We start from the raw sequence: 17,806 nt of genomic DNA, 5'->3' as shown, positions 1-17,806 counted from the left end.
CCTCATTCCAATCTATTTGTGATTCCCATGAGAATTGCTGTCCCTTTTTAAAGACTCCTTTTGCAAGACACTTGTGATCTAGGGGTAAATGAAAAAGGCAGGTTACAAAACAAAGCATACAGTATGACTTCTCTTGGCATGTTGATGTACTTACACAAAGAAAACCTTTTAGGTGGTGGTATACCAAAAGGCTAACTGCAGTGCTCTCTGGTTGGTTAAATTAAGGGCAATTTTAAATTATGTTGTTTTAGCTTCTGTGGCTTTTGCTTTTGCCCATTAGAAACATATTATTACTTCTTCAATAAGTCAAGCACAAAAGCTTTGTCAAAACTCCTTTTATGTCCAAACTTGCACATCCGGAGTAGTATAAGCCTTGCAGAAAGAAGACTGTGCCACAGACATCATTTTATCAACAGAGCTCCAGCAATCTGCAATGTGAGCAGGCTGGGCTCCCTGGGGCCTGCGTCCAGTCCACTCTATACCTACAAGCATGTCTCTGATGTACCCTTTGGAAAACAGAGGGATTATTTCCTCATGTTTTCAGAATTTTGTGCAGTAGAAACTTTGATCAGGAAAATGAGGCTTCTTCTAGCTTTTAATTATTATAGCATCCATAATTCTTTTTAAATAACATTTTCCAAGATTCAAACAAAATGCACTATAAGTTGATTGTAGACACTTTGGAGAATATTAAAAAGTAAAAGTAAAATAAAAATCACCTATAATCTTACCACTCACAGAAACATGTTTCATCCATTGAAACATGTTGGAATATGTTCTATTTTTTTTCTTTGCTCCCTCCCAAGCTTACATATGTGAATGTCTTGACGTGAACCAGTCACGTCCTATTTTTTCCATATAAAATTATATCTGAAGCATTCTTCCATACAGTTGTTTTTCAAAAGCATGGGTTTAAGTGGATTCATGAGATGCTGTCATATAGATGTGTCATAAGATACTCTCCTATTATTGGACAGTTGGGTTGAAGTCTTGCTTTCTTTCTTTTTTGGCTACTGTGAAAATACAGTTATTATATTTTCCTGGATTGATATTTTTGTCATGACAAAATGTACCTCTTTCTCCCAGCAATATACTCCTTGGCCCTTTAACTCACTTTATCTTCAGTTTCTATTTGGTTAATGCTTACAGTGTTTGTAGTGTTTTCAATCCTTGTGCTTTCTAGTAAGCGGCATATAATTGAATTTTATTGTCCTTGATCTAGTCCAACCTTGTTTGTCTTTTGATAGAATATTTAGTTCATTTATATATAAATGTGGTTGCTGATATCTTAGGGTTTAAATCTACAATATTATTATTTGCTTTACCTCTGCTGTGTTCCCTTTTTCTCTTTCCCTGTCTCTAATTTAATCATCTTTGCTGTTATTTCATTTTCTTTCCTGTTAAGGTTTGTCAGTTATCTATCTTTTTGGTGGTTACCCAAGAGATTTCAATATGTGTCCTTGACTTTTGAGAGCCCAATATAAATTAGTACTCTTATCATCTTCTTCAATTTTGTAAGGTTCTTAGATCATATAACTCAACTTACTCCTCTTTTTTGTATAATTGTTGTCATATATTTTAATTCCATATGTACTTTAAACCCCACAAGACACTATCATTAAAATGGTGTTCTACAGTCAATAATCCTTTATATTTATTCACATATTTACCTCTACATTTTTTCTTCATTCTTTTGTGAGTTTCCATACTTCCATCTGGGATCATATCCTTCTGCCTGAAAAACACCTTCACTATTGCTTTTATTACAGATCTGATAGTGGTAAATTATCTCAGTTATTGCTTGTCTGAAAATGTCTTTATTATCCCTCTATTTTTGAAGGCTATTTTTGCTTGGTATAGAATTCTATATTTGTAGTTATTTTCTTTCAGCATTTAAAAAAAACATTTAAATTTTTAAATTAACATTTAATTTAATCTGAATTTTATTTTTTATTTTTTATTTTTTTTAGAGACAGGGTCTCCTTCTGTCACCCAGGCTGGAGTGCAGTGGTGTGGTCACAGCTCTCTACAGCCTCAAACCCCTGGGCTCAAGTGATCCTCTTGCCTTAGACTTCCGAGTAGCTAGGACTACAGGTGTGCACCACTATGCCTGGCCAATTTTTTACATTTTTTGCAGGGAAGAGGTCTCATTTTGTTGCCTAGACCACTTAAAATTTTAACAACATTTAAAAAGTTTTTTTATTTTAAAAATGTTTAAATGTTTAAAGATGCATTTTTATTTCCATTATTTATTTTAAGAAGTCAATTGTCATCCTTACTATGACTTTTTAAAATGCAATGTGTCTCTCTTTTTTTCTGCCTTTTAAGATTTTTTTCTTTAGTTTTGTTTTATAGCAGTTTTACTATGATTTGCCTAAGTATGATTTTCTTTGTAGTTACCTTACTTGGATTTCACTGTGTTTCTTAATATTTTTAATCAAGTTTTATGTCTTTCATCAGTTTGGGAAAATATTTTGCTATTTTCTCTTCAAATATTACTTCTGTACCATTTCCTCTTTCCTTTACAGAGTTCTAATTATATGCTTATTAGATTTTATTTTTACTATCTCCCATTTGTCTCTTAAATCTTTTCTATATATTTTTTCTTTTTACTCTTCATGTGTCTATTAACTTAACTTCCATATTACTAATTCTCTCTTCAGATACATCATCTAATCAGCTATTAAACCTATCTAATGAGTTCTTAATTTTGTTTACTATATTTTCCAATTCTTGGATTTTTCTTTAAATACGTTTAAAAATATATTCCAATTCTCTGGCAAAAGTTTTCATTTTGTCATCTGCTTTCTTAAGCATATTAATAATAATTATTTGAACGACTATGTTTAGTAATTCTAATATCTGGATCAACTCTGGTTCTGTTTTTATTGTCTGATTTTTTTCTTTCTGCTGTCTCTTGATATCCTGGGAATTTTAGTTGAACGTGAAATATCATGTATTAAGTATTGTAGAAACCCTAAATGAGCTTTTAGCTTATGGCAGGCGGTTAGAGTTAGGACAGATCATGTTAATCCAGTTGCAGATTGAGGGTGAGTATCAGTTTTTTTGAGGTCTAATTTATTTTTAGCTAAACTTTACTCCCAGGGTGTAGATCTCTAGGGGTTCCATCTGAAAGCCTGAGTTATTTACCAGAGTCTCTCTTTTTCAGTGGGACTTCAACACCAATTTTTATCCCCCATCTCTCTGAGGCTGCAAAATCTGTTAATCTCTTCAACCTCTTAGCTGACACTATCTGCTCAGTTTCTCAAAGCCTACACTATTAGTGATTTTGTGATTCTGTATCACATAAAAGTCTCTTTTTGTTGCTTAGCATCTCTGGCTACACCAGTCATGAATCCACAGATCTTTTGTTTGTTTTTGTTTTTTTGAGGCAAGTCTTGCTGTATCACCCAGACTGGAGTGCAGCGGCACAGTCTTGGCTCACTGCAACCTCTGCCTCCTGGGTTCAAGCGATTCTTCTGCCTCTGCCCACCAAATAGCTGGGACTACAGGCACATGCCACCACGCCTGGCTACTTTTTGTATTTTTGTAGAGATGGTGTTTTGCCATCTCTACATCAGGCAAAACCCACCATCAGGTGATCCACCCACCTCAGCCTCCCAAAATGCTGGGATTACAGGCATGAGCCACCATGCCCAGGCTGATCCACAAATCTTTTGAGGGGAAAACAGCACAGAATGTCAGGTCACCTTATTTGATTTCCTGTGTATCCTGAATCTTGGATCCTCAAGTTATGGCTGTCTTGGTAACTTTCCAATCCCTAAACAGATTTGCTTGAGTCTGAGCTTTCCAGCAGTTTTCAGTAGGAGGTTTTTTCCTGCAACAAGCTAATCTAGCATTATCCTCTTTTTTTGCTACTCTAAATATTACTTCAATTAGCATCCTTATACATAAACCTTTATCTATATATCTCCAAATTCCTTAGGATAGATTTGCCATAATGGAAATTTCTGAGTCAAAGAGTACACATTTTTAAGGCTTTTGATACATACTGTCAAATTTCTTTCTAGAAAGATCTTATCAACTTACATCGCCAGCAGCACTGTGTGAGGGTGTCCAACCCAAACTGTTAATTGATTGCTATATCATATAGTATGCCAAGCTTTATAATAAGCAAAGATAGCCTCAAATGCTTGGAACCAATTTATTTTTACTCTTAAAATCAAAGTCAATTACCCAACATTTGTTGAAGAGGAAAGCAGATGTAGGTATTAAAAACCTGTAACATGATTGGCATGTTACATATGCTACCTAAAAAAGTTCTGTTTTATAGGTATAGTCCATTACATCAATGCCCCAATTCCTGACCTGTCTCTGCATACATGTTCTTTTCACTTCTAAGACTCATTGATTCAGAGTTCAGCAATGTGACTTTCTTTGGCCAATGGATTGCTGACTGACATGATATAAGCAGAGGTGTGAAAAAGCATTGGGCCAGTGTTCTTGCAGTTTTGCCACATCCATTAAAGGGCATGCTTCCCCTAGCTTGTTGGCACCAGGACAAGGGGAAGAGACATGTGGAGCAGAGACATGCGAGGTAAACTTCTCCAGCCAACCCACAGATGCATGAGGAAGCCCAGCCAGAATCAATAGAGCCAGCCCCTGCTGACACACAGACATGTGAGTTATAATCACAAATGATTGTTATTTTAAACCCCTGAATTTTGGGGTAGTTTGTGGGGCAGCAATAGCTAACTGATAAGAAGGTATCATTGTATACCTTTTACGAAGGAGAAAACTGAGGCTTAGATAGATTCAAGTTTGTAGCCAACCTCTGTTACATACTTACTCTTTTTATGCTAGGCGCCTTTCTAAGTGCAAAGCTTATGTTATCATGTTAAGTCTCCTCATAACCTATGAAATAGATTCTATTACTATTATTGTCATGTTACAGATGAAGAAACAAGTAATTTGCCCAAGGTTATACAATTAGTAAGTGGTGAGTCTGGCATTGAAGCCAGGCCTCTCTTATTCCAAATTCCATATTTTATCCACCTCATTATGCTGCTTCTACTAAACTAGATATAAGGGTGTGGAGGTCTGGCAAACATAGGGGGTTAGGTTAAAGGCCCTGAACCCACAGAGCTTACAACCTGTATGGGAAGACAAATGCTTTGTGTACACACAAAGCATTCAATGTGAGTATAAGGTAATGTCACAATATATCAGTGCCAAAGGCTTTTAAGGTCATGTCTCCAGTTCAGCGCACTTCGTCTGAGCTCCACACATGGTGATCTGCAACTCTGTGCCTAACATCAATCACTGTTTCCCACTCTGATTCATTCTCTGCTTGACAGCTATCTTTTTTCTTTTTTCGCATCTATCTTTTAAAATTCAAAATCTAATCATATTGAATCTTGAGGAATCTATGCTAAGTGAAATACACCAACCACAAAAGGACAAATACTGTATGATCCCCCTTATGTGAGGTACTTAGAATAGGCAAACTCATACAGACAAAGTAGAAGTGTGGTTTCTGGGGGGTTGGGGGAGGGGATAATGGAAAGGTACTGTCTAATGGGTATAGAGTTTCAGTTTTACAACTTAAAAAGGGTTATGGGCATGGATGGTGGTGATGGTTGCACCACATTATGAATGTGTTTAGTGCCACCAAGCTGTACACTTACAAATTGCTAAGATGGTAAATTTTGTTATGAGTATTTTACCACAATAAAAAAATTTGGAAGAAAAAAGTGTAATCACTTCCTAGCTTAACACTCATCAATGGCTTTCACTGCTCTGAGAATAGAGACCAAAACCATGAACACCACTTAAACAGCACTGCATACTCTGTTCCGTGCTCACCTCTTTAGTCTTATTCAGCTCCAATTCTCCCACTTGCTGTTTCCTTCTTGTTCTCCAGCTTCACCACCAGGGTTCCTGGTGCTGAGGGCCTTTGCACATGTCATTCTTCCAGTATGAACTGCTTTCCAGAGTGCTCCCACCTCTATTTAGATAGCTCACATCTTCAAAGTAGCCCTCCATGATTTCTCAAAAGGAGCACGTTTTCCTGCCATCCTCTTTTAGAGCTCTTGGTTCTGTTCTTTCATTTCACTTTGTCACTGGTTTTATTATATACTTGTGTGCTTATTTGATTAATTTTGGTCTTTCCTGATAGATTTTGATCTTCAGGAGATCATGGACAGTGTCCGTCTTGTTATTCAATGCAGCTACAGCATCTGGCACAGGACTTCATAGGAAGCAATAAATTAATGGCTCAATGAGACAAAGTACAGGAGATGCTGTTGGCTCCTGCTCCTACCACATCCCCTCAGCCCTCCTCACTCCCTTGTATATTGAAGGCTTTCTAAGGAAAGTACCTGGGATTCTCCATCTGAGGGCTTTCTCTGGAATGTTCAGTCCACAGCTGTGGGGCACAAGGAAGTGCTGAGACTCCTGAAAACAGCTCCTGCCAAGATGGATGGTAAAGCCTCCCCACTACCCTAGGGTGGCTCTAAGGAGCACTCTACACAGCCTGCAGAGTTTCCCTCTGGAGTGAGCTACCACTTCCTGCAGTGATGGCTTTAGTTCACCCTGTGTTTGGCTTCCTTCCCTTCCTTGTCTCACTTCTCACTCTCTGGTTAGCTTCCTGGTACCACCTCTCAAATAAACCAACTGAAGAGAATGTCACAACGAATGAAAGTCATGGGAAGGGAGAAGATATCCCCATAGAGGGGTGATTTGGACAGTTTCTGTGCAGCACCTGGGATGTTAATTGGACTTTGCAAGCCTGGAATTGGAGCATGGATGCAGCTCTATTTGCAAAGCTGCAAAGGAGAGGTGTAGAAAAATGAGCAGGCTGTATTGGATCTCCTTCCCTGCCCACAGAATGAATGACTTTCCTGCTCTAACAAGCTGTCTTTGGGTTGTGTTAAGAATTCTTTTCCATCGCCTTCAGGAACCTTCCTTTTCCTAACTGGCAAATTTTAATGTGACAGTGAGATCATTTGTTCTTTAGGTCACATTGCCAAATCAGCCCCATTACTATTTGTGCTTTTACAAAATGTCTCTTTCACAGTACAGGATCAAATACTTGACAGAATAACAAAATATGGGACAGAGCAAATTAAATAGCCTGGTCTCCAACCCTCAAAGTCAGGCCAAGGGCTGGCAATTTCTCCGGTGAACTAAGGAGGAAAGGGGTGACAGAAATCTGATCAGAGTAGCACAAACAGAAGGTTTCTTCTCCTTCACCCCACAGTCATTTAAAATGTCTGTCAAATGATTGCCCCCATCCAGCTTGGCTGTGAACCAGTAGATTCAACCAGACTAGAAGAGGGTTTTTTGGTTTGTTTTTCTTTTCTTTTTTTTTTTAATAAAGGAAGCGAAGCCGGCAAGCTTACAGTCTTCTCTTTGATGGATGTAATTCAGTCCAAATGCCCAAATGTACATTGCAGATTCTCCAAAACACTGATAAATATTCCAAATGATATATTGCCTACTGAAGGAAACTGTTGAAGAATGGTGTTCCCCATGCAGAACTAGGGACCCAAGTGTCCCTCTCGATTTGGTGCAAGAGTTCCAGCAGTGGCAAGACTGCTTACATAGCATCTGGGTAAAAGTCAACTCACCCATAGCTGGGCCTCCCTCCACAAGCTCATCTGCAGATGTTTTCTGGATAGAATTTGTGTATGATATACAGCAGATCATTTAGGTTGTTTGAAAAAAATGTAAGGCAGACTCTCAGTGAGAAACTCAATAACTGAACATTCATTACTACCTTCCAAGCTTTCTGAGGCATTATTCAAGGCAGAGACCTTATCTATCTCGTGATTTTCAGAGTTTTTACCTGGATATAATGTATCCTTCAGTACTGCACCTCTTGACAATAAACCAAAAATTTGTGCAGTCTGATGGAGATACGCAGTGGAAACTAAGTCAGGGACTACAGATGACTCTGGAGTCTTGTGAAGAGCTGACTTGTTCAGTGTTTCAACAGGTGGAGTCAATGCTAAGTGAAGCTGGTCATTCTAGTAGAATGAAAAGACATTCAGGGAGAATTGAAATGGACCATAAGGAGAAAATTAAAGGTCAATACTTTTTAAATGAGTCTCTCTCTCTCTCTCTTTCTCGCTCTCGCTCGCTCTCTCTCTCTCTCTCTCTCTCTCTCTCTCTCTCTCTGTTCTCCTTCTCTCTCTGCTCTCCTTAAGCATCTTGGGTTGGACATCCTCTCCAACCTTGAAGGGCCAACTGACAAGGTACCTCCCTACTGCCTTACTAGTTAATAGTTAATATGTACTGAACCATCACTATGTGATAAACATTGTCTCAATAGCTTCCCGGGCTTATTCTATTTAATTTTACATTGCCATATACTAAGATAGAGAAAAAAGTCTTAAAATGTGGCAATAGAATTTCTGTTATGAAAAAACCTGTCTTTTGAAAGCATGAAGTATTTGATGAGTATAAGGAGATCGCACAAACTGGTTCACTGAGTGCTCTCTCCAACGCCCTTCCGCCGTGTCCTCCATGCTGGAGATAGAGAACTACAATCTCCATCTCCAGACTTCATGCAGGTTGGGGTTCACCTTAGACCCAGGCTCCACCAAGAAGATGCAAGCAGACATAACTTGGAAGAAGGAAAGGAATTCCACAAGGTGGTATCCTACATGGGGAAATGGCAGAGATGAGTTTGGCTTCTCTATGGCTGGCAGGGACAGGTCACTTCCTGCTCATAGGAGGGACAGCATGATCCTGGGGCCAAGACGGCAGCTGTTCCCTTGGCAGTTTAGTTCTCGGACATCGTGGTTGTAGGACTTGTTCGTAGAAGCCCATCTAGAGTCTGTTTCTTTTTCATCCCAGTGAATCTGTGGGTTACCTAACATACCTTAATAAACCATTTTCTGCTTAAGCCAGCCAGTGTGGATTTTGTTGTCTGCAACTAAGATCATTTCTGACACACAAGGCAGAAGATGAATCCTCAAGGGCCTGGGTCCAGCTGGTACTGAGGCTTCAGAGAGCAGCAGTGACTGCCTTGCATAAGGCAAAGAGAAGCAACTGTGTTGAAAAAACCAAGGGCAGGAGGAGAGGAGAGGAAAGCAGACAGCACACACATGGCACGGAGTAGAGGAAGCGGCAACATAAGCCTCCATTGTGGTTGCAGACGAAGAGCAACTAACTTGGATGTTGTTTGTTATGTGGTGCATGGGACATAACACAACCTCAACTTTGTCAGTTCTTTGGTAAAGTCTATTACTCTTTGACTCTCACAAATGCTTTATATAAGTGAGGGTTTGTTGCAGGACCTAGCAAAACAGTAAACTTTCTTTGGACTGATTCATAATAGCAACCATGATGGAAGTTCACTGAAGCCATAGGGTGGCCTTGCAATCAACCAGGCCAAGAAGCCGGGAGGATCCAAGTGCCTTTCCCTGATTCTCAAGGAGCAAGAAGCCCCCAGCTGACATCTGTGCATCATGCCTACACAGCATCATTGTTTCCATTTTCTGAATGAAAAATTTGAGGCTTAAAAGGGTCATACAGTGACTCAGGTGTTCATAGTTAGATCTGCCTGATTTCAAAGCCTGAGCTCCCACTCATAGTAAGCAGCCGGTTTAGCCATAAAGCCAAATTAAAGTACCAGGAAAAAGCATATGGTAAATACCAAGCCAGCAAGTAGAATATGCAAAGGGGACAAGTCCCTGTGCTACCCAGTCACGGTCTGGGGATCTCTTACTATCCACATGGACATTGCAGAGTTGAGGGTTCTCTATGAGCTGCCTTCCCCTGGCCTTTGCTCTATGTGGCTTTCTGATGATCTCACCTTCTCTTGGGTCTCAGCTGTGAGCTCCCTCCTGGTTCTCTCAGAGATCACTGGCATTGTTGTGGCCCTGGTCATACCCTTGACTGTGTTCTTTGCTCCCTAGAGTCCTTCAAAGGCAACATTTTATCCCTCAAGAACTTGAAAGAGGGGAAAGAGAGAAAGTGCCTTTCTGTCCTTTTTCAATGCCCTATCTTTATCACTTTGCTGCATGCTTAACACTGATGGAAACCTTACTCAAATTGGATCAAGCAAAAAGGAAAAAAAAAGAAGAGAAGGGAATTGATTGGCTCATGTTTCTGAAAATCTCAGGGATTTTAGCTTCAGGTCTGGTTGGATCCAGGGGCACAGAGTGTCTCTCATTCTCTTACTCTGTTTCCTTTTCCCCTCCATCTCTTTACTCCATTTCTTTTATTCTCCAGTAGAGTCTCACCTTAGGTGCCTCTTGGCATATTCCAGGCTCACATTCTTAATGACTCCCAAAGAAAGGGACTTCTCTTCCTCAGGAGATACAGCTCAAGTCCTAGAACTGACTCTCATTGTCCACTTCTTAACCAAATCCTGTGATCAGGGGTAGAACTGCTGTAATGGCCAAGACTGGGTTATGTCCCACCCCTGGCACTGGGACGAGAGCAGCCTACTCAAACTACAGGGACAGAGATAGAGAAGGAATGGCTTTTCATGAGAACTCCAGGGAGCATCCCCACGAGGAGAACAGATGCTGGCTGAGCTAAAACAAGAAACATCCACTGTTCTGCCTTTACTGCCTTCTCTACACCCAGTCTTCCCTTCTCCTTCACCATACAGTCTGTTCAGAGCATCACTCCTGGGCTCTGTTGGAATCTATCTGAATGCATTTCCTCCCTTTCTCAGTGGAACTTTCCAGATCGTGGCTCTGCGAGGGTCACACCCCTTGCTTGCTGGCCATGTCTGCCCAGCCTTACCTCATTTTATTCCCAGTGTTCGGCATAGTGCCTGGCACAGATACAGTGTTTGGACAATGTCAGTGGCCTGACTGGATGAGGCCAGGGGAGCAGAGAGGCCACCGAGCTCTTTTTCATTGCTGGGGTGGACCCAGAACAACTCCATGGTGCTGTCTTAAGACTGCGAGGGAAAGACCCCAGATTCCAGACTGACGGAGCTGTTATGTTGGGATTTCACTTGGCTCTGCTTCTTCTTTCAAGCTGCTAAATTTCTTACAATAACATATGCCAAAGGGCTCCCCATACATGAAATTTCCCTTAGTTGAAGAGAGCCCCATATCCAGGGTCTGGGGTTGGAGAGAGAGAAGCCAGGATAGGTGCTGCTTGGGAGTGAGGTACAGAGGAAAGATGTCCCAGGGATGATGCTCTCTTCCTACCTGTTGAGGCCTGTGATGTTTTCGTGGGAAGAGGGGAGGATGGAGGAGGCACCAGCTGTACTTGCACACATGTTCCTGCCATGAACGTACAGCATGGGATGAATTGACAATGCTTCACTGGGATGACCCTCAAATGAAAATCTCTACTCCACTGTGGGTGTTTGAACAGTCAGGGCAGTAAAAATGGTCATTTCTCCCCATCTTGATCATATCAGAACTTCGAGTCCTTCTTTTCCAAATGCCTCATGAATTTGAAGAAAGTACAAAGCCGTGGTTGGATGATAACCCAGGGCTTTCTTCTCCCCATAGATGGGGCTGTTCCCATACGAATTTCCAACAATGCCCTTCCAGGGGCCCTTTCAGGATTTCATTTAGCAGGAGCAGTTGGTAAATGGAGGCACCAGGGACCTCGAGAGCCATTTGCTTTGAGCTACTATATTAGTGCTGTGTCCTCATAGCCAGCCAGGCAGGGGGCCCACAGCACACAGACCCAGTGAGAAGACTGGGCAGCCCCCACGCATGAATTGCCAACTTAGTGCTACTGGCACTCCTCTGAGTATGGAAGAAAATGACTGCTGTCAACGGGGTAACAGTGATGACCTTAGAGTGTCTGAGAATCTAGTTTAAGACAGACAATCTCCAATAAGTTGACCTAGAAAATTCCTGTCACCACTGCCCCTACACCTCTCTAGGTCTCAGTTTCTTCCCCAGAAGATGAAGGGTAGACTGCATTGTCTCCAAGAGTCTTGAGTGTTAACAGCCGCACACTGAGTTTTGCCTTACCTGCTTCCTCTACCTGGAAAAGGACAAAAGGAGAACAGTTATTTACAGACCATTGAGCAGCCCTCTTCAATCTTGGAGATGGTCTGCCTGTTCTCTGACTTCCTATTGAATGTTTATTTTGGGGCCACTGCAGCTACAGGGGAAGTGTTTGTGTCATCTCCCTACTTTTGTGCTTTGTTTCAGAGAAGGGAGCCTCCACCCACACTTCTGCTCCCTGTCTCTTCCCACCTCCCTCTTGGGAAAAGGAGTTGATAATCCAATGGATCCAAGCCTGACATTCACTGGGGCTTTACACTTAGTACAAATGCATTTCCATGAGCCCTTTCCTGCTGCAAGTAACAGCTTGTAGTGTGTAAGTGCACGCACATATGTTAGAACACATCTCCAGGATAAATTCCCAGCGGAGGAATTTCCGAGTGAAGAGCAAATGCATTGAAATTTTTAAACTTCCGATTGTCCTCCAAAAAGGCTGTACCTCATGGCAGAGAGTGCTAGTAATGTACCCAATATCCATTCTCCCTTGGCAATCAAAAAGCTGCATATCTGGGCCTCTCTTGTAAATGGGGTGGCCAATGAGACGTAAGCAGACGTTTTGAGTAATACTTTTAAGAAGGCCCCTTTGCTTCTGGACCTTGCTCCACTTCCTGTGTGGATCTCTGTTTTGATGGCAGGAACTATAGCAACCTTGTTATAACCTCAAGGATGGAAGCTGTGTGCTAAGTACAGGGTTAAGAAAGGCCAAATGAGCCTGGGTCCCCGAAAGTCCTTGTAGAGGCTTCAAACAGTTCTGAGCTGTTTCTCATTAAGTAGGCAAACAAAGTCCTAATTGTTCTAAGCTATCTCAGTCAGGCCTCTACTGCTAACAGCTCAATGTAGTCCCCAACTGATTCACACTGACTTTCTCACTAATAGCCAATAGTGTATGTCTACCGTGTGTGTGTGTGTGTGTGTGTATATATATATACATATATATGTGTGTATATATATACACACGTGTGTATATATGTGTGTGTGTATATATACACATATATATGGAGAAAGAGAGAGAGAGAGATGGAGTCTCACTCTCGTCCAAGCTGAGTACAGTGGCATGATAGCTCACTGCAACCTCTGCCTCCTGTTTTCAAGCAATTCTCATTGCCTCAGCCTCTTGAGTAGCTGGGATTGCAGGGATCTGGCACCACACCCGGATAATTTTTTTTATTTTCAGTAGAGACAGGGTTTCACCACCTCTGGTCTCTAACTTCTGACCTCAAGTGAGGACAGGCCTGGCTCACTTGGCTAGGCTGGTCTCAAACTCCTGACCTCAAGTGATCTGCCTGCCTTGGCCTCCCAATATGTACACTATTTTTGACCATTACATTTCCGGTGGAATTATCCTCCAAGAAATCTAAGATGTGGGGCAAGAAAGACTGAAGTAAATTACTGAGTTGTAGATTTCAGAAGCAGCTATATTCAGGGGGTAACTGTATCTATTTGCATAAATGAGCCACTAAACACATCCAAGCAAGTGACCCACGATCGTCCTGTAGGGTGTGTGGAGGCCAGTTCATGGGGTTCTCAGTCATGTATTTCCCAGGATATGTATCAAATGGACTTTTTTTCAATGAAACCCGGAGTATTTACCACTAGAGGATTTATCTTCCTTCCCTCACATATTCAGAAAAATAATCTCCTTCCGTAAGCCTACATGGGCTGGAAAATTCAAATAACAGTCATCTGCAGGAGCAAAGGAGAAGAGCAATGTTAAGGATGAGGAGGTAAAAGAAGGGAATGATTCGGAATTATGCAAATTGCACATGACCACAACTTAACGTTTATTAAAGGCACTGCAATGAGTTAACCTTTAATTTCAGGAAATGAATGTCTTTTATAATTATCCTCCTCCCAGGTAGCATGTAATTATCTATAAAAATCAGTGCATAGCAGGGGCCTTATCGATGCCCTGATTTCACCTCCTGCTCTTGCAGGATGGTGAATACTCACTGTGGGAGGGAAAGTGGAGGGTCCCCATGGCAAACAGACTTGATAAACTCAGATGCTAGCAAAACGGCCTATCACGTCATCAGTGAGCTGGCCAAATATAACCTTGAATTTAAAATATACAATAGGGAAGATTTACAAAAATGATGTTATCAAAAATGATTATTACATTTTCAAATGCATTCTTTTAAAATTCCTTCAAAACTTCATTTCAGCACCATTATCTGGAGAAAGAAGGCCTGGATGCTTGGCTGGGGGAAGGACCCTCATGCTTTGCCTCTTCTCTCACAGCAGCTCCCCCAGGCCTTACTCTGGCCTCATTTTTCTGATGTGGACACAGCTTCTATTGGATTATCTGGCTTCCCATTTCCCCACTTGCTTTGAGTCTGAAGATCACTTTTAAAGACCCAAATAGATGCACGGGTTTTAAATTGAGTAGAGTTATAACAAGTTGCTAGAATTTCTTCATGCATTTAATAGACAAGTACTTCTTAAAACTCTTATATACTTTTTGAAATGGCTAATACATATAGGGCCACCCTGTAACAGAAGAGTAGAAGCAAGACTGGAGGAGGATGAGGGGGAAAGATAGATATTGCAGGAATTTACACAACTTGGCAGTGGGGAGGGAGAGGGAGCAGAAGGGGTGCAGCGTGGCACTGGGGAGAATGGAGGGAGAGATGGCAGGTCAGAGATGTTAGTGTGGCATCACACCAAGCTGGGTTTCATCTCTGTGCCCCCATTTGCTAGCTACATGGCCTGAGGCGAGACATTGAATGACTTAGCCTCAGTTTTTTCATCTGTAAACTAGGGACAAAAGTAATCTACTGCGTAAAGTTGTAGTGAGGATTAAATGACATAATTTCTACATAAAGCCAAACACATGATAGGCACTGAACAGATGGTATCTCTTATTATCATTGTGGTAGGTAGCCTCCAAGAAGGTCTACTATGATCCTTGTCTCTTGGTATTCAGCGCCTTGGCATGGTCCCTTCCCAAAATGAATCAGTGCTGACTGATGTGATCAACAGAAGACTGCAGAATTGATAATTTATGAGGCTCTGAGCCTTCTCAAGTGAAATCACAAAAAGGAAGAGCAGTTTCTGCCTTGGCGTCTTGAATCAATTGCTCTGGAGGAAACAAACCATCTTGTCTTGAGGACATTCAAGCAGCTGCATAGAAAGGCCTGCATGGAGAGGTGCAAACTTGCCATCCCTTTGAGCTAGCCATCTAGGATGCAGATCCTCCAGGCTCACTCAGTCAATCCTTCAGTTGACTGTAGCCTCAGCTGACATCTCACTGCAACTTTATAAGAACCAATCAGCCAGGTCACTTGCAGATTTTGGACCTAAACAAATGGTGAGACATAACAAATGATCATTGTTGTTTTATGCCACTAAGTTTTGGGGTTGTTATGCAGCAATAGATAACTAATACGGGATGATAATATTCATTATCTAATGCTACATAATCAGATTTGAAAACCTAGTGGCTCAAAAATAACAAAAATCATTGATTATTTATTGTGGTTTCTGTGGGTCAAAAATTTAGATAAAGCACAATAGGGACAGATTAACTTTGCTGTGATGCTCTGGGTATCAGCTAAGATGGGTTGAAAGCTATGGGCTTGTATTAGTCTGTTCTTGCACTGCTATAAAGAACTACTTGCGACTGGGTAATGTATGAAGAAAAGAGGCCCAATTGACTCACAGTTCTGCAGGCCGTACAGGAAGCATGGCTGGGGAGGCCTCGGGAAATTTACAGTCGTAATGGAAAGTGAAGGGGGAGCAAGCATATATTCACATGGGGACAGGAGAGAGAGCTTGCAAAGCAGGAAGTGCCACACACTTTTAAACCATCCGGTCTTGTGAGATCTCACTCACTATCATGAGAACAGCAAGGGGGAAACCTGCCCCCATGATCCAATTACCTCCTACCTGGTCCTTCCCACAACATTGGGGACTGCAATTCACCATGAGATTTAGGTGGAGACACACAGCCAAACCATATCAGGGCTGGAGTCATCTGAGGGCTCATTCGCTCATATGTCTGGCAATTTATATTGGTGGTCAGTTGAAAGCCTAGCTGGGGCTGCTGCCTGGTATACCCATTGTTATGGACTGAATGGTATCCCCCTGCCCTCGAATTCATATGTGGAAGCCCAAACCTTCAATACCTCAGAACGTGACTGTACTTGGAGATACGGCCTTTGAGAGGTAATTGAGTTAACATGAGGTGAATAGGCTCATTTTAGGGTTAGGCCATAATCCAATCTGACTGGTATCCTCAAAAGAAGAGGAGACTGGGACACACAAGAGACACAAGGTTGGGCATCCACAGGGAAAAGGCATGTGGGGCTCAGTAAGAAGGCAGCCATCTTCAATCCATGGAGAGAGGCCTCAGAAGAAACCAACCCTGCTGACATCTCAATCCTGGACTTCCAAGCTCCAGAACTGTGAGAAGTAAATCTCTGTTTTTTGAGCTTCCCAGTGTGTGAAATTTTGGTATGGCAGTTCTAGCACATTAATACACTCACGCATGTCCTTTCCATGTAACCTGAGCTTCCTCACAACATGGTGAATCTGTTCCCAGGGAAACCAGAGAGACAGCAAAAGAGAGAGGGGCAGGGGAGAGAGAGAGAGAGAGAGAGAGAAGCTGTACCACTTTTATGACCCAGTTTCAGAAGTCACATAGCATCACTTCTGACATTTTCTGTTCATTAGAAGTGCGTCACTAAGTTATGACTATATTTGAGGGAAAGGGAACTAGACTCCCCCTTTCAAAGGAAAAACAGTCAAATAATTTGTAGACATATTGAAAAACCATCCCAGTCTTTACCATCACCACCATGTTCATCATGCAGATTTTAAGATGCTGGCAGGCCAGGCAGGTGGAGGTGTGTATGCCCCAAGCAACTTGGATTGGGAATGCGGATCTGGAACTCAGGGCTAGAGATGTGGGCTTGGAAGGCATCCACACAGAGAAACAGGAAGGGAACATGACCCTAAAGAAAGAGAGAGAGCTTGGCCTTGAGAAATGCCAAACTCAGCTTGGTGCGCATGAATATGGATTTAAAATGCTGGGAAAGACCTCAAAAAGCCAGCTACCTAACCCAACTTGGATATTTAATAAAAAGAAACATACTAGTTTTTTCCAGTCTACTAAAGCTTCCTACCAGCAATGCTCCACAGCCAGAATAGTTTTCAAAAAATGATGGACTTAAAGATGATCCGTGTGTGCAAACTGGGTCCTAGGTGACCTGCAGGCCATCCTGTTAGATCCTATCCAGGAGATTCGGCTTTGGCCAGAACCCAATCCCTGTCCACCTCCAGCAAGGGGCTGCTCTCTTGGGCTGTTAGGTGCCTCTTTCCATCAGTGACTATGACTGGCTATCTTGTAGAGACTCATAAACTCAACATAGGAGCTTTTTAAAATGTTGAAGTTTTTAAAACAACTTATATTTAAGATAACAAAACAATATATGTTCATTTCAGAAATAAATTCATACAGGTAACCAGCAAGATGACAATAAAAACACCCATAATCTTACCACGCTGGGTCATGGCTCATTGAAATTTTGTTGATATCCTTCTGTGCTCTGTGCTCTTCCTGTGCACAAATATGTTCTTTTTAAAAATGGGATCATATGGAATGTTTGATACTTTTTTCATTAAATATGATATAATGTGAAATGTCTTCCACTGCATTAAGTAAATATTATTTTGCAGCATCCTTTTAATGATTTCTGAGATGATCTGTGATTTTACTTCATCCTGTATGACTGAGAAATTAAGCAATTTCCAAATTTGTTTGGTTTCTTTTTTCCTACTTTTTATCTTGAAATAATTATAGATTTGTGAAAATCTATAATAAGATAGCACAGAGAGGAATCTCGTCA

This window comes from Rhinopithecus roxellana, chromosome 1 (assembly GCF_007565055.1).
Source record: "Rhinopithecus roxellana isolate Shanxi Qingling chromosome 1, ASM756505v1, whole genome shotgun sequence".
Lineage (NCBI taxonomy): Eukaryota > Metazoa > Chordata > Mammalia > Primates > Cercopithecidae > Rhinopithecus > Rhinopithecus roxellana.
The sequence above is the reverse complement of the archived record's forward strand: the minus strand, read 5'-3'. Positions refer to the sequence as shown.